The following is a 24,734-nucleotide window of genomic DNA, read 5'->3' as shown; positions in this document are numbered from 1 at the left end:
TCCAACACCATCCCTAATTACTTATGTAAAGCACTCATTCTCTTAAGCCCTTAAATGTATATAAGTGGGAGAAAGTGTTCACAAGATTGAAGTAAAAATGTCTCAATTGCCAGTATGTGTGTTGTTTTTAGTTCTTTTTGTTTAGTATTTGTATGTGCCTCACTTTGCCTTCTGAAGAATATCTCAAAGTGGCTGGGATTTAGGGCAACATAATCAATATAAACATTAAAATTACCAGCAACAATAAGCACAATTTTATTGTAAATGAAGCAGTTCGTTGCCATACCAAATTCGTGACAAATCAACCAATAAATATAAAATAACATTTCAGTAGCATAATATCAATATTTAACTAGCAAAATATCACAGCTAGATAACTAATTCAATTATATAACATAGCAATCGAGACAACTGAGATTCAGAGAGAGTAACAGAACAAAACAAAGTATATTAAAATCAAGAAGTGGTATCCCCGCAGAGAAGCAGAGGTAGATGAATGAGGGGCTAAATGTTTAAAGTCCAAAATGCCTCTCCCTGCTTCAAGCTCCTCTATCAACTGCTCAACCTTCCTCTGCTGTGTTCCAGTTGCAGGCAATATTTTTTATTTAGTAGCATTCATCATCTGGAAATGCTTGACTATAGTTTACACATGTCATTAGTATTTAATGATTCAATAGCAAAACACTGCATTAAGTCCCAAAGTTAGGATTGCTTCAATGCCACCTCATGAGAAGAGAAGATTCCTTGGAAAAGACCCTGATGTTGAGAAAGATTGAGGGCACAAGGCGAAGGGGACAACAGAGGACAAGATGGTTGGACAGTGTTCTCGAAGCTACGAACATGAGTCTGACCAAACTGCGGGAGGCAGTGGAAGACAGGAGTACCTGTCGTGCTCTGGTCCATGGGGTCATGAAGAGTTGGACACGACTAAACAACTAAACAAAAACAACAACAACAAAATGCTGGAATTGCAGCCCAGAATTGTGCATTTCCCAGAGACCAGCATGACAACTATACGGTATCAGATAGTGAAGGCACCAAATCCCCGACAAATGAAGAAAATATGAAAATATTGAAATGAAGCCAGCATAGCTATATGAGCTAAAATTTGTTCAGTTAATTGGAGTAGGTTAAAAGGAAAGTTTATATGGATGTAAAAAGAATGAAAAGAAATTTGGCACCTTAAAGGCTAAGAAGTTTATTGCGGCATTTGTGCTGATGTCTTTTAAGGTGCTGCAACAGACTAATATTGGTAGGATTACTTAATTTCTAGTAATGTGCTACCCACTTTGCAAATATTTTATTGGTCTTTTGCTTATTATATACAAATAGAGAGTTAGGGTTATCATGCTTGTCATCAAAAGCAAGAAGTTCTCACTTACTCACTTATTTGGCATTTATTCCTTAAGCTCTACAGTTAGTGGTGGAACCCCCCCCCCCCATCCTAGGTAATCTATTTGGTCACTGTTCTAGATGTTGTTCAGCAGCTACCTGCAGGATTTAAACATTGCAGTCTCACTGTCCAGTGCAAGATTAGCATTTTACCAACTGGTAAAAGTATCCCACTCTCAACAGAGGCTTGAATCAAAATCCGCATGCTAAACATCTCTACTCTCTATGAATTAAATCCAGATTTTTCAGCTGTTTCTTGTCAAACATAAAACATTTCCAAATGCACATAAATTCAGCAAAAGTTGACTTAGAAACTTATGTCTAAGCTGTAGCTATTTCTTTTTCTAAATTTATTGATGACTGATTGTGGTACTTGCAACAATACTTAAGGACTTGAAGAAAGAAGATCGAAAAGTTCAACTGGTGATTCTCTACTCCAACACCTTCTAGCATATCTTGTTTCTCTCTCTCCACCTCCTGCCCCCTGCCCCTGAAACTGCAAGGAAACTGACACTGTTCTGCTTTACCCCCATTCTAGTATTAATCTTTGTGGAATTTTGAACTTGAAGTTTCTACTAAGTTTCTAGTTACAGGTATTGTAACTAGGTATTGGTCTGACGTTGTCGAAACAAACAAACAAACTTCCTTCCAGTAGCACCTTAGAGACCAACTAAGTTTGTCATAGGTATGAGTTTTCGTGTGCATGCACACTTCTTCAGATACACTGAAACAGAAGTCACCAGACCCTTATGTATAGTCAGAGGGTGGGTGGGTGGTATTACTGAATTGCAACTCATTACCAAGCTTCAAACCATTGAGAGACCTGGTCTGAATAAGGACATTGGATTCTTATCTCATTATACATGATAAAGCTTTCTTTAGCCATCTCACCCCTTGCTTTTTCCTGCAAGACCAATTGCAGTCGTTAACAGTCAACAGGTTTACCACTCCAATCAGCCAATCACCCATTCCCACCACCCTTCTGAGTAATACCCCCCCACACACCCTCTGATTATACAGAAGGGTCTGGTAACTTCTGTTTCAGTGTACAGTATCTGAAGTGTGCATGCACACGAAAGCTCATACCTATGACAAACTTAGTTGGTCTCTAAAGTGCTACTGGAAGGATCCCCCCCCCCCAACTACTAAGTTTCTGTTACATAGAACTGTGCAATACAAACTAATGTTTGGGGTCTTTATTCTCTCTGAAGAACAGTAGATTGTCAAGGGAGAAGTGTTTGCTTTCGTGGATTTGTTTAAAACTTCAATTTCCTTTCCCTCTCAGCACCCCACCCCCCGGTTATTCTTCAATTGCTCAATTGCATCCTGTATGAACTTTTATAATCCTTTTTTTAATACACAGAGATGTATAGCATATCTACCATATCTGCACATGCAAACATTTGTTTTTGTTTCAGTGTATGCAAAACATTGTGTAATTTTAAAATATGTTTTGCATGCACTTATATGTGCTTATATTTTTATATCAGAAACTTGCTTAGTTTTATCTAAGCAATGTAAGTAAGGTGCAGCATGTTTATTATAATATGGAGGTTGCATAAGAGTGGCTTTTTTGCGGGTGGGGAGGGAGTTGTCTTTTATGCCTGAAATTGTTGTGTAATTCAGGTGAACAGCTAAGGAAGACGCTTGTTTCCAGGGTAATAAACACTGCTCCTATTGGATTTTATTGCTTCTGTGAAATGCTAGAAAGCAAGTGCCAAATATTACAAGTAATTATGAAACCTTCGATTTAAGGACCACATACGGAATCAGATTGATGAGGGGAGAATGCAAAATAGCCCTACATCAATGGCCAGAGCAAACACTTTGTGTATACAGTAGTACCTCTAGTTACGAACCTAATTCGTTCTGGAGGTCTGTTCTTAACCTGAAACTGTTATTAACTAGAGGTGTGCTTTCGCTGCCGCTACACCACTGGCACACGATTTCCGTTCTCATTCTTGGGCAAAGTTCTCAACTCGAGGTAACTCTTCCAGGTTAGTGGAGTTTGTAACCTGAGGCGATTGTAACCTGAGGCATTTGTAACTCAAGGTACCACTGTATTAGCCTGCAGATTAAAATTGTGGGATTTCCAGTTTGTAGGAAGAGAAGCAGCAGTGCCCAACCCCCCTTACTCCTCCAGTCCCCCTACTCCAAGGTAGGACTGGGTAAGCAAGGAAGGGAGAGGCAACAAAGTTAAAAGATTGTTATGCAAAGACCAAAATGGTAGATGCTGCCACCCACCCCTCCTTTTATCCACCGGCAACCCTGAGACGGGAGTAAAGGTCAAGCTCCCGTTGTTCCAGGTTGCATGGTCCCAGGCCACTTTACCCTGGCGTAGGCAGAAACTCAAAGGGTAGAGTCAAGCAGTCAGACACTGGTTTAGCTTCGCAGTTGGAGACGCAAAACAAGAGACAAAATTGTCCTTTCAGAATTTATTAAAAGAAAGAGCAACTAATATAAATGGTTACACAGTTCTCAGAAAAGGTTACAAACAATTAAAGCAAAAACATTGTAAAATATCACTAGCTAGGACTTGCATACTCACTCACATAAGGAAACTGGAAAAACAAACAAGAGTCCCAATCCCTCTCCCTGAGGCAGGGATGGAACAGGAGCATGGCTGGCATGCTGTTTCACTGCTTGTGGACTTCCCCATAGAGAATAAGATGCTGGTGTTTGGTCTGATCTAGCAGTGCTCTTTCCTATGTATTATTATGCATAACTGTGAGTTAATGTGCGTGCTAGACATGGCAAATTGAATGCTCCCAGAGTCGAGTGGATTAAGTGAGGCAACTCACGTCCATGAATTCCACCCTCAGAGAAAGGGAGGGATACCAGTGTGAATGACCAGCAACAACTGTAAAATACTTAACTTTTGTAGATTCATTAAAAATGTCAGAATATACATATTCATATACATATACACATATATATATATATATATATATATATATATATATATATATATATAACCCATATGCATTGTTACTTCTCGTCATACAATGAAATATATAGGGGGGGGTAGAATATGAGTGTGATGTCAAGGCTTTACAAGTATCCTCAAACCAGACCCCAACAATCTGATAAGTTTTGTCCATTTCAACAAGGGGAAATCAATCCCTTCTGTGATTAAAGCTTCAGGAATGTGAAAAGGTGCGGCATCTGTGTCAGAGGAAAGAGGCACGATAATATTAATTGAAAGAGAAATAACAAGGCACAATTACCTCCTGCTGTGCCTTTCATGTGATGCTGTCAGTTCTTCCACTTTGATAAGAGATGCTGAGCGTGTGGTGCCACTAGCAGGCATCCCCAGTGGCTGGAAGTCTGGTGGGTTGGGTGCAGGTCTGTTTTTTGAGGAGTAACAGTAAAGAACTGAAGAGAAGGAAAAGAGAAAAGAAAGTGGAAGCGTGTCCCAGAAAAGTAGCCATTAAAGTCTGTTGTAGGAAAAAGAAGACAGATTGCTAAAGTGCCTTAAAAAGTAACAAATTTAATCATAGCAAGAGCTTCCATAGGCAGGAACCTACTTCATCAGATTACTATAGACCTGCACAAATCTGCGGCACAGAAGTGAGTGTGATGGAAAATGAGGATTTTATTTTTTAAAAATTGCCTATATTCTGAAATATTCAATATAAGCCTTCTATATTTTGGTTTTAAGCTTGACTGCAATAAATTGTTAACCACAGTCAAGAAACTGGGAGATGGGATCACAGACTCCACCTCAGCCCTTCTCTTTGGAGCAAACTCCACCATACAGCGAATTCTCCATTGTAGAAAAATGAATGGAAAGAAATAAACTAAGGGCTTAACTGCATATAACACAGAAATGCTTATAATAGAACCGTGGACTGTTGTGGTTAGGAAAAGCATTTTGGGGAGGGAGTGCTTAACCTTTTGCCCTCAAAACATGTTTGGAAGCCTGAAGAGGCAAAGCAACTTGAGGGTAATTTAGAGAGTAGAAATGTGAAGCAGTTATACAGCCTAACCCACTACCGCTTCGTTTCTCAAAATTGGGCTTTTCTTGGTTCATGCCATATTTGAACAAAGTGTAGGTGAATTTGAATGAATTGAGTCCCAAATTCAGATATGTTCAAAGTTTGAGCTTCTGAAGTTTATTTGTTTTTCCACAGCAGCAAACAGGTGTGATGTATTCAAAAGTTACTTGTCTATATTTATTTAAGGCATTTATATATCACTGTTTAGGGACACGGGTGGCGCTGTGGGTTAAACCACAGAGCCTAAGGCTTGCTGATCAGAAGGTCGGTGGTTCGGATCCCCACGACGGGGTGAGCTCCCATTGTTTGGTCCCAGCTCCTGCCAACCTAGCAGTTCGAAAGCACGTTAAAGTGCAAGTAGATAAATAGGTACCGCTACAGCAGGAAGGTAAACAACCTTTCTGTGTACTGCTCTGGTTTGCCAGAAGTGGCTTTGTCATGCTGGCCACATGACCTGGAAGCTGTACGCCGGCTACCTCGGCCAATAACGCGAGATGAGCGCCGCAACCCCAGAGTCAGTCACAACTGGACCTCATGGTCAGGGGTCACTTTACCTTTACCTATATCACTGTTTATAATATCCCAATGCAGCTTGCAATGTAAATTAAAACAAAATGATAAGAGGTGCAATAAAATGAAAGCACAACTAATACATTGTGTCCTCCCTCAAAGAGGGCACATGTTGCGGTGAGACCTGGAGACCGACCTCCCATGTTGTGGGTGGGTAAGATTGGTCAGCCACAACACCCGATTGGTAGGTCCCTCAATGTTGGGTTCAATCTGGCCAATGGGGCGCAGTCCAAACAGATTGAGGGACCTATATATACCCATGCATATGACCCAGAGCTTCCTCTTTCGGTGCGTGCATTCGGAACACCCGCCCACTTTCCCCTATATTTAGGGCATTTTGCAATTGACCTTGCTATGCCGTCGTGTGTCGTCTGTCGTTGGGACAGGGGCACGGCAGGAATTTCGCCCACATGGCTGATTGGCTGTTGCCATTTGGGTTTTGCCTGCCGCGTAGCAAATTGTCACAACTTGTAAGGTTGTGGATAGGCACTGGTTCAGGTGATAGGGATGGGAGAACGCTCTCCCCATCCCTATGTGAAGGGTATTCCGTTAAAGGAATCCAGGGACTCAAATGGTTTGGTCAACCCCTGTGAGGGGGTTGTGCCCATGCCTGAGTCCAGGGGGATATCTGGGTGGCGGACATAGCCTGTTCCCAGCTTTCCACCTATCCAGGTGTTCACCCTTGGCTGACCTATGCTGCTGCCCTGGGTCAGCGCTACCTGCAAGGGTGCAGGGAGCTAGTCGAACCAGAGCCTATGCAACCACTCACTTTCTGTAATCAATAAACTGTGGCCTAAATTCTGCCAAAAACCAAACCAAAATTTGAGTAAATTGTGAATTTATTTAGTGGGGAGGTTTCTGGGTCTGAACACACAAATACAGTTTCACTTACAGTATTTATATGTGTACAGGTTCCTCATTCATTCATTCCATCACTTTTATATCCCTCCCTTACTCCCAAAGTATCACAGGGTGGCTAACATAAAACTACATAAATACAATCATAAAACAATAATTAAAAAATCAACAGCATTATCACCTACAGTCCTAACTCAGAACAGCAGCAGAGTCAGCAGTAATACTCCCTTTATTTGTCCTGAACAAATAAAAGTTTTCAGATTGTGCTGGAACACCACTAGTGTGGAGAACAACCAGATTTCACTTGAGAAAAGTCTAAATTATATATCCTGTTCCCAGTCCCATAGGTGATACTATTACCTTGCTTCCTAGCTACAGATGTCCCATACAAATTATGTTGTAATAAAAGCTTCAGCCAAGATAGTATGCCTTTTCTCTTCAATGGCTTCTGCATCATTTATATTTTGGCAGATCTTAAGAATAAGTTTGCAAATCCTTGCCCAGCCTTTTTTTTGGTTACATTGACATGTCGTCAGAAGGGATGTCTTTTGACCAGCACATCTAATTACTTTGGCTTTAATATGCTCCTTATCCTTAATGAGCAGAATAAAACGTCCCTATTCTTATCTCAGTTTGTCAAGGCAGCCCTTCAAAGACTTGGCTTTTAATGTTTTATGGTTTCTCCCTTGATTGCTCTACGGTTCTGAGTAAATCACTAATCAGTTAAATAGTTCACATAATGGACCCCCCAAAATGTAGGTTGTTAATTATTTTTTCAGTACAATGGCAATTTAATGTACCTCAGCAGAGCATCTTGGTAATACCTGAAATAGCTTTGGACCTACTTTAGAACTCTAACAATTATTTTTGCTTACATAGCACCAGGCTTTTGAGGATATTGATGCACTTTGAAGTCACTAATGGATAAAGCTTTATGTACAACCTGGGGAGGTACTTAAGTAGTGTTAGTATCACTTGCAGGTAAGGAAACTGGTGCATGGAGAGGACAAGTGACTTTTCCAACATCTTGCAGTGTATTAGTAGTACTGCTGGGAAATCAAATCTTATTAGGGTTGTTAGGGGAATGATACAAAGTCTGTGATATACACCCGGTTCTTACAAACAGCAGGTGAGGTGGCAAAGCTTTTTCTCATCTGTACCACTTCTGACTGGAGGTGGGAGCTCATAGGATGGCATGCTGCCATGGACAAAAAAGATCTGTACAGTTGAGGTTGGTTCTCGCATAACATTTCTCCAAACCATGCTTTCCAGTGCTGGTACCCACCACAGATTGCTTGTTTGGATGCAACAGTAAACTATTATCTGCACTTGCACTAAACAGAAGGTAACTAATTGAATCTGAGTGCATAAGAGGAGCAGAGATTGCACAAGCTCAAGATATATTCCTGGAAAATTGAGAATATTACATATGGAACTAGGTAAGAGTTCTCTCACCCATCTAGCTTTCTGTGTGCAGGGAGATTTACCAGCTTTCCCCTGTATAGTTTACCAAAATGTATAGGTTCTTTCTTGCTTACAGCATGGGGGAAGGAAGGATCAGGCAGGTCAGTTCCACATCATAGATGCCTAACATTTAGTAATAATCCAATGTAAGATGTTAGCTCATATATACCCACAAAGTTCATTATTGCTCTGATTCTTACATAATATATTAGTGTTTCAGTTAAAGTAAGACAGACTCTTCCTGGAAATATTTCTAATAACCTTCCTTTTTGTGTGAATTTGTCCATTTTGTGGAGGGGTTTTTCAGCATTTGAGGTGTACTGTTTCTCCATCTTAAGGGAAGAACGAAGGCATCTAAAGGTAAACTGCCATCAGCATTTTAATTCTTGTTCAATGTGATATTGGCTTTGTGGCTAATGTGGTGTGGTCTTAATGGATTAGCTCCTAAGAGCTGCAGACAATATGTGGTGTATTTAGCATATGCAGACAAAGGACGAAGGGATCAATATTTATTCAGTTGCATTGAAATCCAGAGACAAGAGACAGCTATAGATGTAGGCCATAGTGCACAAACTATTTCCTCAGCAGTTTTGTGTTACTAACTGTAAATGTTATGACCATTTTGTGAACTCTTGCTGAATGTGGTAGATATGTCTGTAGTCTCAAAAGACTCATGTCAGAAAGAAATTCCACAAAGAAAATTAATTACACCTTGCTTTTCAGAAGATGAGTCTATAAGCTGCTACTAAAAATAATCAAGGCTAAATTGTGAATAGCCTGGAGTGGGTGTTCAGTGAAGGAGAAAGGCCAAGGGGAAAAAAATGTTATGCTTTTCTGCTCCAGCCTCAGTTTTAAAAGTCACAATAGGCATTTTGTGATTTGGGGTCTTTGTGTCTTTTTAGTGGACAGTGCTTTTGGTGTAGCAGAATCTAGATAAGACTATTAGTTTCTAGAGCAAGCTTTGCTCTCTAGAAATAATCGGGAGCAATGGACATAAATATGGTCTGATGTGGTGGGAAAGCAAGGTAGGTGAAGGGAGATTAGGAGTCATGGGTAATTTGTTTTGCATGAATGAGCATTTTTCTTGAGTGTTTGAAATGACACCCACTGGGTGGGCCAAGGATTAACTGTGCATCAGGGCCTTTTCAGTTCTGGCACCCAGGTTGTGGAATTCCCTACCCCTAGAGGCTTCTTCACCCCTTCTGTTATTTTAATATCTAGCTTCTGGATTAAAGCTCTTTTTCTTCTTCTTTCATCTTTACTGTTTTACCAATTGTTTATTGATTTGATTGATGTTGTGAGAGGCCAAAAGGCAGGATATAAATCTTTAAATGAATACAATTAAAATTAATGGGATTTGGCAAGTCATACTAGATAGCATGTTTGTAAAAACAGAAAGGGAGCTGTAGTGAAAGAGGACTTATTTGACTCAACAAGACTTAGTGGAAGTGAGATGGATTAGCAGCTGGACTGGAATGTAAATCATTTCACCATTTTATTTAGAGCACCAGAGTACCTACCGTGTTTCTCATATTATAAGACATGTCTTATATTTATTTTTTCCTCAAAAAAAACACCATGGCTTATTTTCAAGGGATGTCTTATTTTTTTTTCTCCTCCTCCTGCCATGGCCGGCATTGCTGCTGCACCTATCACTATGTCTAATTTTCGGTGTATGGCTTATATTCCTTGAATGCTTAAAAATCCTGCTATGGCTTATTTTATGGGTATGTCTTAAAATATGAGAAACAGGGTATTGCTGCCCATGTCTAAGCTTGTATAAAATCAGGATTTCTTAAAAGCAAAAGCAAAGGTTCAAACTGGACATGACAGTAGCAGATACAATTTGAAAACTATATAAATTGGTAAGGGTGATTGAAAACATAGTGTGGGCAAGTGGAATAGAATAACTGAACCCTCATCTGTCTGTGTTTTTTGCCACAGAATATAGATCATGATACACGATATATCAATATTGCAGCAACTAAGTAGGTCTGGGGCTGCTTAGTGTCTGGGTGGGTGACTACCTGTGATACTTATTTACACAGCATAGTTCCATGCTGAAAATGGGGCAATATATACATTAAATAATTTTGCACCATCCTGTTTTGCTCCTGGCTGAAATTACTTCCAGTTTCATAGCCTCACCAGTAATAGAACAAAGGGGTTCGAGGTTACGGGCAAACAGCATGGGTAGGTGGAAGGTCCATCTCCTATTTGTCTATGCTGCACTTTCAAACCCACCTGCCTTGGCTCCTGCTCATTTATGAACTTGTCCTCCTGTGGTGGTTTCTACTAAAAGCTTTCATGTAAAGCACTGATCAAAGGCACAGCAGGTGATGCCATAGCTACAAAGCAAATATGTTGCTCCAACAATGACTGCACCACCACCCTCCTGCAGCAACCCCATTATAAGGGAAAGTGGGTGGGCACAGTGGTTCCAACCCTCAGGCTGGGCAAGCAACCTAGCACTTTGCTGAGAAGGCTGAACCAGCTCTGTCTGTTCAAGCCTGCACTGGTGTCTCCATGACCTGGGTGATGGAAGAGGCATTACCGCAAGCTAACAAAACCTCTGGAGCAGGTATAGGCAAACTCGGCCCTCTAGATGTTTTGGGATTCCAATTCCCATCATCCCTGACCACTGGTCCTGTTAGCTAGGGATCATGGGAGTTGTAGGCCAAAAACATCTGGAGGGCCAAGTTTGCCTATGCCTGCTCTGGAGAGTCGGAACTGATTGGACATTGTTTCTGACAAGTCTGGAGGTGGCAGTGGTGGTTCAATAGGCAAAGTGGATGTGATAGGAATCTACTTCAGTAACATCAGAAATGGAGGTGGAGCCTGTGTCTTGCACTGTTGGGACTGATCGGGACCTGTAACGTGGTGAGGAAAATCCTCCTCACTAGCACCTTCCCAAGAAGCCTCTTCCTCAAGCTCTCTCAAGCTGAGTTGAGGATTGCCCAGTCCACTGTATCCCTCCTCGGAATCCTCTTTCAGCCCCTCCTGTTTTCTGTCCTGGCCTGACCAGCCTCCTCCACAATTCATTGTTTCACACATCTCTTCTTATTTTAGGTGTGCATTTATAAAATTTTAGGCTGCTCTTCATCATAAAAAATAACATTAGGGCAGGTAGCAGCATATTAACAAGACACATATGCACACACATATATGCATTTCCTGACCCTGGCATAGCTGCCAAGTCTCCCATTTTCGTGGGAAACCCCCGTATTTTAAACCGTTTCCCGCTGGCAGCCCAGATTGGAAAAAATCCCATAAATCCCCCGGATTTCCTACCTGCCAGTTTTGGGTCCTGGTGGCCCCCGATTTCCGGTGCTCAGACATGGGTAGAGTGGCACCGGAAGTCGCTTCTACGCATGTCCAGACATGCGTAGAAGCGACTTCCGGTGCCGCTCCGCCCATGCCTGGGCACCGGAAATTGGGCAGAGCGGCACCGGAAGTTGCTTCTACGCATGTCCAGACATGCGTAGAAGCGACTTCCGGTGCCGCGCTGCTGCTGATCCCGCATTTTTCAGTGGGAGACTTGGCAGCTATGGACCCTGGTTGGAGAAAGTCTATGCCTTGCAACGTATGAATGGCAGTACATTAGGTGAGTGTATCTAGATCCTGTTACAAGTACCATCTATGTGTTAGCAGCCTTTAGTAGCTTGTCAGGGGGCATTCTGCATGCTGGGTATTCACACGTCTTACCATCTCTTTCAAAGGCATGCATTTTCATTCATTTATCCCTATGCAATTTTTTCAGAAAAGATGAAACTGTGCATGCATACTTCAATAGAAATTTGTCAAATCTTTGGGTGCATACAGACTTGTTTTTCAGCTGCAAAGCAAGCTCTGCTACTGCCTGCCTGCTGCCTTTGCTCCTTTAATGACACATGTGCCTGACTCCTAATTTAACATAGATTTCTGCCCGTCTCCCTTCTTCAGGTGGGGAAAAGAAACTTTGGCATGTTTACCTGATTAAACATTTGTTCAATACCATTTCTTTTTTTAAAAAAAGTCGGTTGATTTAAAAACACACACAAACCAACAACCACGAAACATTGCTCAGATCAGAGAGCTGCCTTTGTGAATCATCACAAGGGGCAGGTAATCAGCACTCTGTACAATCATGCTCTGATGGAACTGGTTGCTCTTGAACTTGATTCTCTTGCAGTGATTGTACATGTGTCCCAAAGAAGGCAAGTGTGGCTTCACAGTTGGTTCACCATAATGAAAGGCCAAATGGAAGAGCATACCTGTTTGCCACAAAATCATGGCAGTCTGGAGGAACCCAGTATCTGTAGGGCAACAGATTCCCCACCTACGAGAGCAAAGTCACTGTGACATCTGAATGCACCCACTCGGAAGCTAAACATTTCCATTTTTTGCCTTGCCTTCTTCTCAAATCTGCAGAGTAATATAATCTCTATATATTTTCTACATGTGTAACTGGACACACATAACAAATGTCACTGTGCAGTATTATAACAGGATTATTTTAGGATAATAGTCCACCTGCAATTCCTGTCTTTCATGTTGAAAGAAATGAAGACACTGGATAGAAATTGTGCTCAGGCTAATCTTTTTAGCAAAACAGGTTACAGTCAAGTGAATATCTCCACTGTGTGCTAAGGCTATCCATGAGATAAGGAAAAAAAGACCTCAGAGGATATTCTAAATTCTTTTGTAAACTGGTTCTGATAGCTTTGGAATTTTTTTTTTCAATCGCTGCAATGAAAATGTTATTGCTTGAGCATTACTTCTAAATTATTTTCTCCAAGTATCTTCTTTTACTCTTCCTTCCAGCCTGTCTTTCTCTTCCTTCCAGCCTGTCTTTGGTAGTAGAGAGCCTTTTCTTTCAGCTTGCTAGTGAAACCCCTTTTGTACACCCCCAGAAATAAGCATGCATTTCAAGTACCTAAATGAGGCAGATAGCAAGATACCAATCAGAACAAATCTTCACAAATGTTGGTGTATAACAAATAAAACACAGCATCAGCTGCAGTAAGTTTTTCAGTAACCTCCCAAATATGTTTTGGAACCAAGACATGCTTTACAGCTCCCATGTATACCAGGCATTAAGTGCTGTTTAGAGTTAAAGTAAGTAGTGCCGCCTCCTTTGTTCATTCTATAACTCCTCCCAAGGCATTTTCTGTTTTTATACACATATATTTATTTATTACTGGAACCATAAGGTCCTAGGGTAGGGTTCAACCATTTAAAAGAACAATTATATAAAACATCAATTAAACATCCATAAAAACCATAATTAAAACATTCCTATTAGCATATCCAGCTAGACCCATTTTTTCTTGTAATAACCAGACAAGTTTAGCTAAAATGACCCATTACCATTGTTCTTTGCTTTGCAGACTGTCTGTTCCCCAACTCCTTGTGTTTCAAAACTCTGCTCACCATTTTGATAAACAGCTAAGTGTGTGTCTCATCCTTATGGCTGGAATTTATATCCACAGTGATATTATGGCATAGTTTTGTTTTATTCCCACATCCCACAACCTGTTTAATTCTTTCACATACTGCAGTTGAACTCCACCAATTACAGGGATTACTGGGGATCCCCTGTAGTATGAATGGTCCTACCAAGTTTCCCCATCTACTTGCTGTGTTCAGGCATAGCTGCCCAGACACATGCAAAAGATTCCAGCATATCTCTGAGGAGACAGAGAAGCATTTAGATGACTCCTCTCCTTGCACTCCTCCCAAAAATGCTTTTTTCTCCTACTTTGTGGGACTCGGTCAAAAAGGCAAACAAAGAAAGCCTTTTGCTCATGAAGGGTTCTGAATCACGTAACTACAGCCTGGTCCATGCTGTGGAAACGTGTCCCTGGATTATGCCACTTCAGACTGGGGCACCACATGGGTCCACATGTTCTCTTAATGCACAGCCCATGCCATCTGACACCACCACCCTTTGATGTTAGCTGAGCCCACTGAAAAGGCCATATGAAATGTCAATCTGTGGCTGTAGAGATCTCTTCACATATGGAAAACATCACTAGATGAACATCAGATTTTTAACTAGTTTTTGTAAGGTGGCATCTAAATCCCATCAATGAAAGATAAACAAACCCAGCTCTAGTTTCTCTTTTACAGCATTTGCATATATGTAGCTATAGATTCTTTTTGGATGTTTTCTGTTTGTGGCTTATTTTTTTAAAAAGTCAAGCTTCAATTGATTGCTTCTCATTGGTTTCAATGTGTGTATTGTCAACCTCTATTCTGTTCTCATTTTGAGGACTTCAAGTGTTTTTAACATCATCCCTTAGGAGTGAGTCATTCTGATGAGGGTGCTTCTGGTTACCTGTCTGCTTTCCCTCAGGTATTAGTCTATAAGTTGCTGTACTGCTCTAATTTTAAGCGCCAGCACTTGAGTTCCATCAGGGTCCACAGAGCTCTAATCTTTTCTCCACCAATTATCCTTGATGAAAAATGTTCTGTTAGTGTCTAACAAATACTTGACAAATATCTTTTGAAGTTCACAGAACACAAACCTTTAAATCTGAAACAATTCTTCTTGATGGATTCTAGTGTGACTATTATAGTACATTCCAAGTCTTCACAACTGCTTTTCGTTCACCTAAGTGTCATTTTACCTGCCAGCAGACAAGTTTGGGGTTGTGGTTGTGACGGGTATAGGACTCCTTTGAGTTGTTTATGACTCAATTAGGAGCCACTGATTATCGCCCGGCGCGCTTTCTCTGCGCTTCTCTGCTTCCGTAGATCCGGGCTGGCAGTAAAACACACACAGCAGAGTTCTTCTTCTTCTCACACAGCGAAAGCTTGTATAGCCGTTGGATAAAAAGCCTCTTAAGAACACACAGAGTCCAAAGTGTTCTAATAACTACTTAAGTTTATTCTAGAGAGAAAATAACAAACAACCTGGTGAGAGCGCAGACATCTTGCGACCGTCTCCCAGGCAGAAACGAAACCAACTGATACATACAGAAACACTTCTGGTACATTCTGTAACATGATATTCCTCAGTGGTCAGGTGCTACACAGAACACAGTTAACTCTTTGGTTACTTGTTACTCCTCACACCCCCTCTCACCTGAACACTGGGGATAGCGGGTATCCAAACTTACCCCAAAACCAACCCTTCACAAAATTCCCCATGCCGTTGGAAACTCAAGGGTTTTGTGAACCCATCTGCTAGGTTCTCTTGGCTTGGACAATACCTCAACTTCACCAAGCCTATCTGTATGCTCTGACATACGTTTCGGAAGCGGATGTCTAAGTGTTTGGTTCTGGCCTTGAACTGTCCAGACTCCGCCAGTCTCAAAGATGGTTGATTGTCGCCCCAAACAGTGATGGGCTGGCTACAATCACCCCAGATTTCCTGGACCAAACATCTGTAGTACTCCAATTCAGTGCATGTCGCAGACAACGCACAGAATTCGGCTTCCGTGGAAGACATTGCTATTAGGCTTTGCCTGCGCGACCGCCAACCAATCAGGGCATTTCCAAACTTGACTACCAAACCAGTCACTGACTTCCTGTCCTCCTGATTGGCCCAATCAGCACCTGCAAAACAAGTGAGTTGTGGCTCACCTTGCGCTGACATCTCCAAACAATACTCTTTGGTCTCCTGCGAATACCTAAGCACTCTCTTAATGCCATTCCAAGCATGCACGCTAGGTTTCGATGCTTCTCTACTGAGCAAATTGACTGCAAAAGCAATATCTGGTCTGCTCCATTGTGACAAATACAACAGACTCCCTAGCGCTGACTGAAACACTTCAGGACTCTCAAACGCTACTTTGTCCTTCACTTGTGAATCTTTCACAAAGTTTGTCTCCATGGGTGTTCTGACCCCTTTACAATCAGACATTCTGAACTTCTCCAGCAAATGTTCAATCTTGCCTTTCTGACTGAGCAAGAAACTTCCATCCTCAGTTCTGTCTATCTGCACACCTAGATAAACATTCACTGCACCTAGATTCTTGAGTTTGAACCTCTTGCCTAGCTCTTTTGCAAACTTCTGTACTTGCATCTGGCTCTTTGCTAAGCAGATCAAGTCATCAACATAGACAAGCAACAGTTCTTGCTGTTCTCCTTCACCTCTGAGATACAGACAACTGTCAGCTAGACTCTTCCTGAAACCTAGGCTCTTCAAAACAGAATCAAGACATGAATTCCAATTTTTAGTGGATTGCTTCAGACCGTAGATCGACTTGTGCAGCTTCCACACCTGACCTGGCACATCACTCTCAAACCCTGGAGGAGGCAACATGTACAACTCCTCCTGGAGGTCAGAGTTCAAATAAGCGGTGTCCACATCAAAGTGGTTGACCACTAGGCCTCTCTGCGCTGCAGTCGCTAAAAGCATCCTGAAAGATTCCGCTCTCGAAGTCGGACTAAAGAAATCTGTGTAGTGGATTCCTTTCTTCTGAGTAAAACCTCTAGCCACTAATCTAGCCTTGTACTGAGGCTCTCCAGTCACTGTGGGTTTCAGCCTGTAGACCCACCTACAACTGACTGCTTTCTTGCCTTCTGGCAGCTGTGTTAGGCTATACACACCAAGAGATTGCATGGAGTTCAACTCTTTCTCCATTGCAACTTTCCACTTACTAGCTTCCTCCACTGACAACTGTTGCACCTCTTCAAAGCTTTCAGGCTCACACACTGCTAGGTTCGCCCATACACTGACAGCTGAAAACCTTTCAGGTGGTTTACCTTTCGTGGTGCGTTTTGAACGCCTTGGTCCCACATCTTCCCCCTCTAAATCCGAACTGCTTGTCTCTGACTGTGGCTCTCTCGGACTAGCAGCACTGTCAAGAGACTTACTACGCTTTGCAGCCCCCTCTGGGCTTGCTTTGGGTGAAGTGGGTGACCTACCACGTTTGCTGTACTTCCCAGGCTTGACCTGGGGTGAAGTCGGTGCGCTTCTGACTACTTGCTTCACTTCCCTAGGAGCTACACCACTTGGACCTGCTGCCTGACCTGGATCTGGTCCTGCAGCACCTGGAACACCAGCATCAGCTACCTGAGTTTCCTCTTCCTGGTCAAAACCTGAAGACCAGTCAAGAAGAACTTCGGGGTTAGCATGAATGCGTCTCCAGCCCTCTTGTTCACAGAACGTAGCACTCCTGCTAATGTGAACACTGGTTTGGTCCCCCTCTGCTGGTACAAACCTCCAAGCCTTTGAGTTTGGTTCGTAACCACAGAAGATCATTTTTCTGGATCTTGATCCTCCCTTTCTGCGCTTCTGCTTTGGAATTAGAACCCAAGCCTCACACCCAAAAGTTCTGAAATAGTGCACCTTCGGAACTTTGCCATACAACATGTAGTAGGGTGTGTTGTCCACAACTGAATTAAAAGCGCGGTTTGAACAATAATTCACAAATTTATAGCATTCCCCCCAAAACTTCTGGGGTAGTCCTGCATCAAACAACGTTGCCTCCACCAGTTCAGACAGCGTTCTAAATTTCCTTTCAGCTAAACCATTCTCCTGTGGACTAAAAGGAGCGGTTTTCCTGTGCCTAATTCCCTTGCTGCGGAAAAACCCTTGTAGTTCTGCACTCAAAAACTCTCCCGCCCTGTCACTCTGGAAACACTGGACAGTGACGGAGAACTGTAGTTCTACTTCGGCTACCCACTCTTTTATCACTTTGGCAGCCTCCCCCTTCTCTTTCAGTGTTATGACCCAGGAAAAATGACTGAAATCATCCAGAAGACACAAAACATATTTTGAACCACCTAAACTTAACGTTGACATAGGCCCAGAAATATCCATGTGCACTAACTGAAATGGCTTTGTGCTCTTCCTCTCAGACCTAGGATAAGAGCATCTCTTCGTCTTCGCTTTCGCACATGCGCGGCATTGCAGGTGTTTTTGACATGGCTTGAACCTGCAACCTTTGACAAAATCAGGGGCTTTTTGCACATAAGGAAAAGACATATGACAATATTTTCTGTGCCAAGCATGAATACAATCCTTATGGATAGCGCCCTCTGTGCCCTTTGGGGTATTGGCACTTTTAGCCTGAGCATCACCAGTGTTACTTCCACCTGCTTGCCCCCTCCCATCTAGGACAAACAGACCATCAGACCCAACAGTAACACTTACCAGCTCAGCCCCATCTCTGGCAATTTTGCAAACACCATTGGCAAAACTTATTTCAAAGCCCTCACGCAATAAGCAAGACACACTTAAAAGACCATTCTCCATGCCTGGTACAACATAAACATCAAGGTTAGTGTCTAAGCATTGCATATAAAAAACACCCTTGCTTTTAATTGTTCCAGAAGAACCATCAGCAAGATGCAGGCTCTTTTCATCTTCAAGTGGCCTGCAGTTCAGGATCTGTCCTGAAGGCGGTACAAGATGATGGCTGCTGCCTGAGTCGATAATAAAAGCGAAACTGTCCTGTCCTCTGTTTCGAATCGTTGCTAAGGCAGCAGAAAGATGGCTGACAGGCTTATCTGGAGTTTTCCCACGTCCTCTGCCTCGGCGCTGCTGGCTGGTCCCACAACCACGTCCGCTGGGTTGCCTGGCACCTGGCTGAGTGACCTTGGCTGCTTCCGGAGCTGGGCAAAATCTCGCTACGTGCCCAGGCTGCTGGCACCGATAGCAAAGCCTTGTTGCGCACGCACTCACAGTGGATTCCTCAGTGCTTTTTACTGCACCCCCACTGGCTTCTCTGCGCCCATGGCCCCCCTTCTCAGCCGATTCTTTCTGGCGTCTCAGTTCCTCATCCGCCAAACTGTCCCAGGCTTGCTTAGCATTTTCAGCATTTTGCACATAGGGCAGTTGCGTAGCATCGCAGCTCATGGCAATGGCACATAGAGCCTTATTGTCTTTCCTGGTTTCTGCTGCAAACCTCTGTGCTTCAGCTGCTGAATTATCAGCGACAGGGGTTGGAGGATTTAACACACAAGTCCATAAATCCTTTCCTAGCAACCACATTCTGGCCCTTTCTCTCCACTCTGCATAGTTGTCGCCATTCAACCTCTGGAACGGCACGACAAATGACTCCTGTAGCTGCTCCGCCATCTTGTCCACCCCCGGGCTCCGTGTCCGTGTACTCACTCAGAATAGCTGACGTTGCTCCTCCGGGTAGACTGCGGATCCCAGCCTTCTGGTACAGGGTCTTTCTGCTAGCGAGTGCATCTGTTAATTGCCGACTGCAAGACAACAGGTTTCTCCCAGCTAGCTCTTTACACCGGCTTTCTCCAAGGCTTTTACAGCTGCAATCACCTTTTATTGCTTTGGTGATTGATTAAGTTCTATGACCCATAACCTGTGACGGGTATAGGACTCCTTTGAGTTGTTTATGACTCAATTAGGAGCCACTGATTATCGCCCGGCGCGCTTTCTCTGCGCTTCTCTGCTTCCGTAGATCCGGGCTGGCAGTAAAACACACACAGCAGAGTTCTTCTTCTTCTCACACAGCGAAAGCTTGTATAGCCGTTGGATAAAAAGCCTCTTAAGAACACACAGAGTCCAAAGTGTTCTAATAACTACTTAAGTTTATTCTAGAGAGAAAATAACAAACAACCTGGTGAGAGCGCAGACATCTTGCGACCGTCTCCCAGGCAGAAACGAAACCAACTGATACATACAGAAACACTTCTGGTACATTCTGTAACATGATATTCCTCAGTGGTCAGGTGCTACACAGAACAAAGTTAACTCTTTGGTTACTTGTTACTCCTCACAGTGGTTATCACTTTTATTTGTTACAGGTAGGTAGCCGTGTTGGTCTGACGTAGTCGGGGGGGGGATTCCTTCCAGTAGCACCTTAGAGACCAACTAAGTTTGTCATAGGTATGAGAAGTGTGTATGCACACGTAAGCTCATACCTATGACAAATTTAGTTGGTCTCTAAGGTGCTACTGGAAGAAATCCCCCCCCCAACTTTTATTTGTGGTTATTACTATACTTCGTTTGTTAGTTCAGGTCACTTTTAGAAACTTCTGTGCTGTTGATTTTCTTGTTCATTGTTTATTCCAGCTTTCAGTTTCTTAAAAATGCACTTGCGGATTGTTCCTATCTTATGTTTTCTGGCAGTGCCATTTGCTTGTGTAGTGGGAAGAAAATGTTGGGTTATCACAATCCCTTCCCCAAGTCTTTCTCATTTGGATTTACTTTTGCTTGGTGACTGGGAAGGGACGAACACCTCAATTTATTCATCCTTCCTTTCCATAAGGCTGCATACTTTTAAAGCACATCTTCCCTGCCCCCAAAGTATCCTGGGAACTGTAGTTTACTATTCACAGAGCTACAACAATATATAACACAATTGAAACGAATGACAATCACAAATAGAATGGGTCCTAAAATAAATACGATATATCTCAAATATCAAAGGCCAGGGTAAAGAAGTGTGTCTTCAGTGTGTGATGTACAATTAATATTCTAGATGCACCTCTGTGAAGAGGGAATTCCACAACTTAGGGGCTGCCATAGAGAATGTCTTCTCCCAGTTAACCCCCCCCCCCAAACACCTTAAAGATTTTTGCCCCACACCTTTGCTGATCTTAACACCAATGAGGATCTATAGAGGAGGCAGCCACTCAGATTTTGCGGGCCTAAGTAATTTAAGGCTTTAAACACTGCCATGTGCACCTTAAATTGGCACCGTTGCAACTGTTTTAAAACATGTATTTAAAATAAAAGTTTTCAATCAAGCTTTGAGGGTATCCAATATGGAATTTACCACAGCATAGAGTAATGTGGCCAAGTTGTCTCTGTCCAGCTGCGGTTGTAACTGGTGAACAAGCTGGAAGTGGAAAAAGGCACTCCTGGTCACTAAGACCACCTACGCCTTCAGTGACCAGGTTGAATCCATAAGCACCCCAAAGCTACAGACCTGCAGCCACATCCAGGAAAGGCCATCTCCCCACTGCCCAGACTTGAAAACTCGGGACACATAACACATCTTTACAGGATTCACCTTCAATTTATTGGCCCACATTCAGTCCATCACTGTCTCCAGAGAGATATAGCTGGATTTCACCCACATATTGGTGGCACCTCATGGGAAAGGGTCACCACAGAGCATATCAAGGTCTTGTACCCTCCCAACCATACATGATTCCAATATGAGGGGTAGACGAGGCTCTGTTTCATCACATGTCATGGGCTCTATACTCATGGTGGACAAACTGGAGCCAGCCCACAATGTTTTGTTCTATTTCCTAAATAACAAAAGGAATGCACTTTCATTTCATTGGAAACCTAGGACTTGGAGGAATTTTATTGGTAATTTGGTTTTAAATATAGATTTTCTTTAAATACTAAAGGCTTTTTTAAAAAAAAATCAGGGTTTTTTAATGCCCAAATTGTGTTTTGGAATTATATGCTGTTTTATAATATCCAAAGTCAAGAACCCAGTTCTAATGTGTGAAAAACTACAGTAGAACTGATAATGAACAGAAATGGAAAGTGACAACCTATTTTCATTTTCCTAGATGCTTTAAAAACGCCAATTGCCTAAATACATAAAGTAGTAAATTAGATTTTAAAAATTGTTTCTGCTTAATAACCCAGTGTGTTATTAGTAATACAGGTAAGGAAATTACTTAATAAAAAAAATCTATGGTTTTTAACCTGGCAGTGTCCCTTTTAATTAAGTCATAAGAAGTCTTCAGATGAAAGATATTATAAAAGTGTGGTATGTAACTTCTATTATTTATAACAGTATGCTAAAGGTCTATCTGAAACCGATTAAGTCTAGCAGCAGAAGCAGCAAAATCACATACATATGCTTTCAAAGTCTCATCCTTTCTCTTATGTGCATTTTTGAATGTCTATCTATCACAATGACCTTTCTTCTGTTCAGGGCTGCTAGGGGTAGATGGATTTGCTATTCTCAGTTCTCTCAGTTTTTGATTTTTCCAATATTCAATTCAATTCTCCACAATTTTTGCAGCAATTTTTGATTATTATCATTATTATTTTAGATCTTCAATGAAATATGTCAAAATAAACACATTATTGGATGCAGGTTTGACTAATGTACACATTTTGCAAGCAATTTCCCCTAATATAAGACATTTCTGTACATTACAGTCATACCTCAGTTTAAGTACGCTTCGGTTTGAGTACTTTCAGTTTAAGTACTCCGCGGACCCGTCTGGAACGGATTAATCCACTTTCCATTACTTTCAATGGGAAAGTACGCTTCAGGTTAAGTACGGACTTCCAGAACCAATTACACTCATACTTCGGGTTAAGTACGCTTCAGGTTGAGTACTCTGCGGACCTGTCTGGAATGGATGAATCCACTTTCCATTACTTTCAATGGGAAAGTTCACTTCAGGTTAAGTACGCTTCAGTTTAAGTACTCCGCGGACCGTCTGGAACAGATTAATCCACTTTCCATTACTTTCAATGGGAAAGTTCGCTTCAGGTTAAGTACAGACTTCCAGAACCAATTGTGTACTTAAACCGAGGTACCACTGTATATTCACTAACATGCACACTTTCCCATAATATATGCATTTTTGTAAATTATTTCAGAAAGCGCGAACTGGTTAGGTTCACCTTCAAATGTGAACTGAACTGAGTTCCTCCTCCACTCCTAGTGGTACCAGAACAAAAAATGGGCAAGTTTCCCTCAGTTTCTGCCACCTGCTCTCCTCCTCCTTCCTGTCCAATCAGACTGGTTGGGGAGGGACCAATCACCCTCATTGCAGTGAACTCATTGCCTGAAGGGGGTGTTCCCCTCCTATCTCCATTTTAAACACCTTCTCTCCTGCCCACATGCAGTAAAGTTGAGGGCCATAGGTTGCTCAATACTGCTATATAAATGTTTTAAAATTTCCATTAAAAATTACTCATAGGCTTTGTCCAAACTTTTCCTGTCTGTCTGTAATGTACAATTTGGTTGCTGCGATACATGCTAAAAGATGGAAGGATCCCACCCTTATCTTCTCCAGGGGTCACTAAGAGCATAAGATGAGCATTGTTCAATTGGAGTCCAATCTGATGCCTCTAGGAAGACCATAAATAGGACCTGAGCATCACAACACTCTTTCCACTTGTGATTACCAGCAGCTGGGAGGCATAGTGCCTCCAACAGTAGAGGTAAAACATAGTCATTGTGGCTAGTAGTCTTATCTTCCATGAATTGGTCTAATCCTCTTTTGAAGCCATCCAGTTTGGTGGCCATTGCTTTCATGAGGGAAATTCCATAGTTGAACTGTGCACACAATAAACTACTTCCTTTTGTCTATCCCGAATCATTCAACATCATTTGGATGATCTCAGGTTCTAGTATTTTGAGGAAGGAGGAACTTCCATGTATCCAGTTTCTCCACAGAACACCAGGTGTTGAGCGTCCCTTAAGAGTAAGTCCAGAGTCATCTTACTTGTAGTTGGGTTCATGACCAACTGTTCTAGGCATAGTCATTTAGGGTATCCAGACATTTTAGATACCCTAAATTTTAGATACCCTAGGAGAAGGGGACGACAGAGGACGAGATGGTTCTCGAAGCTACGAACATGAGTTTGACCAAACTGCGGGAGGAAGTGCAAGACAGGAGTGCCTGGCGTGCTATGGTCCATGGGGTCACGAAGAGTCGGACACGACTAAACGACTAAACAAGAAGAAATTTTACCTCTTTGTCATGACTGTACACATGTACCTAGTCTCTGTGAGGGTAATTTAAATCACTATTACTACTGCACTTCACCATTTTGTTGCCTCTTTGATTTCTTTTTCCATCTCAAGATCATCCTTGACATGTCGATCAGGGGTGGCAATAACGTGCCCCCAGTACTAAATTACTGTTGTGGTCCAGTATTGCCATTCATAGAACTTCTGTGTAGGAGTCAGCACCTTTTCATGTTTATAGCTTATTGGACTCTATGCCCTTGTTGACATACAGAGCAATATACTCATCATTTCCTTTCCTATAGAGCAGGCACGTCCAACATGTAGATCGTGATCTACCAGTAGATCACTGGACGTCTGTGGTAGATCACTGGTAGATCAGTGGCTCTCCCCAAAGAAGCTGAACAACTTTGGCTCCCCTAAAAAGAGCTCAACATTTTGGCCCCTCAACAAGTTTGACCTGAACACTGCCAGTCTTTGTGAGTAGATCACAGTCTCTTGGGAGTTGGCCACCCCTGCTATAGAGTTTGTATCCAGAGTTCACTGTGTTCCACTGGCTCTTTCCATTCCGCCAGATTTCCTTTATGCCCACTCTGATCTTCTTTAACAGTTCATAACTTTAGGAACAGCTGCATAATAGTTCACTGAACTCTTAACAGGTGTATTTTGTGGATATTTTCTTCTTTCTGCTACATATGGTACTGGTGATTATGTTTATGATGTAAACAAATTGCACTTCAGGGTGTTAGCCTTTTGAACAGCTGCATGCACTGTGAACAGTCTTTTAAAACATTCAGTTGTCTGCCTTTAATTTATAAAATACAAATAACAAACCAATTTATATTAAATGCTATATCCAGGGAAATACTGC

At 42.2% G+C, this 24,734-nt stretch overlaps 1 protein-coding gene across 28 annotated transcripts in view; it reads left to right on the top strand.

Moving 5' to 3' along the window:
- Positions 1 to 24,734, top strand: part of ZBTB20 (zinc finger and BTB domain containing 20) — a 520,201-nt gene that overhangs the window by 248,649 nt on the left and 246,818 nt on the right. Inside the window, exon 5 of one of the 28 annotated variants that reach the window (XM_088668198.1) lies at positions 1 to 24,734. This exon is cut by the window's left edge and continues 265 nt beyond it; it is cut by the window's right edge and continues 23,762 nt beyond it. The exons of the other annotated variants lie outside the window; for them this stretch is intronic. The gene's annotated coding sequence lies outside the window, so the exon portion shown is untranslated. 28 annotated transcript variants of the gene reach the window in all.

The sequence above is a fragment of the Zootoca vivipara genome, chromosome 4 (assembly GCF_965207765.1).
Source record: "Zootoca vivipara chromosome 4, rZooViv2.hap1.1, whole genome shotgun sequence".
In the NCBI taxonomy this organism is placed as follows: domain Eukaryota; kingdom Metazoa; phylum Chordata; class Lepidosauria; order Squamata; family Lacertidae; genus Zootoca; species Zootoca vivipara.
The sequence above is the reverse complement of the archived record's forward strand: the minus strand, read 5'-3'. Positions and strand labels throughout refer to the sequence as shown.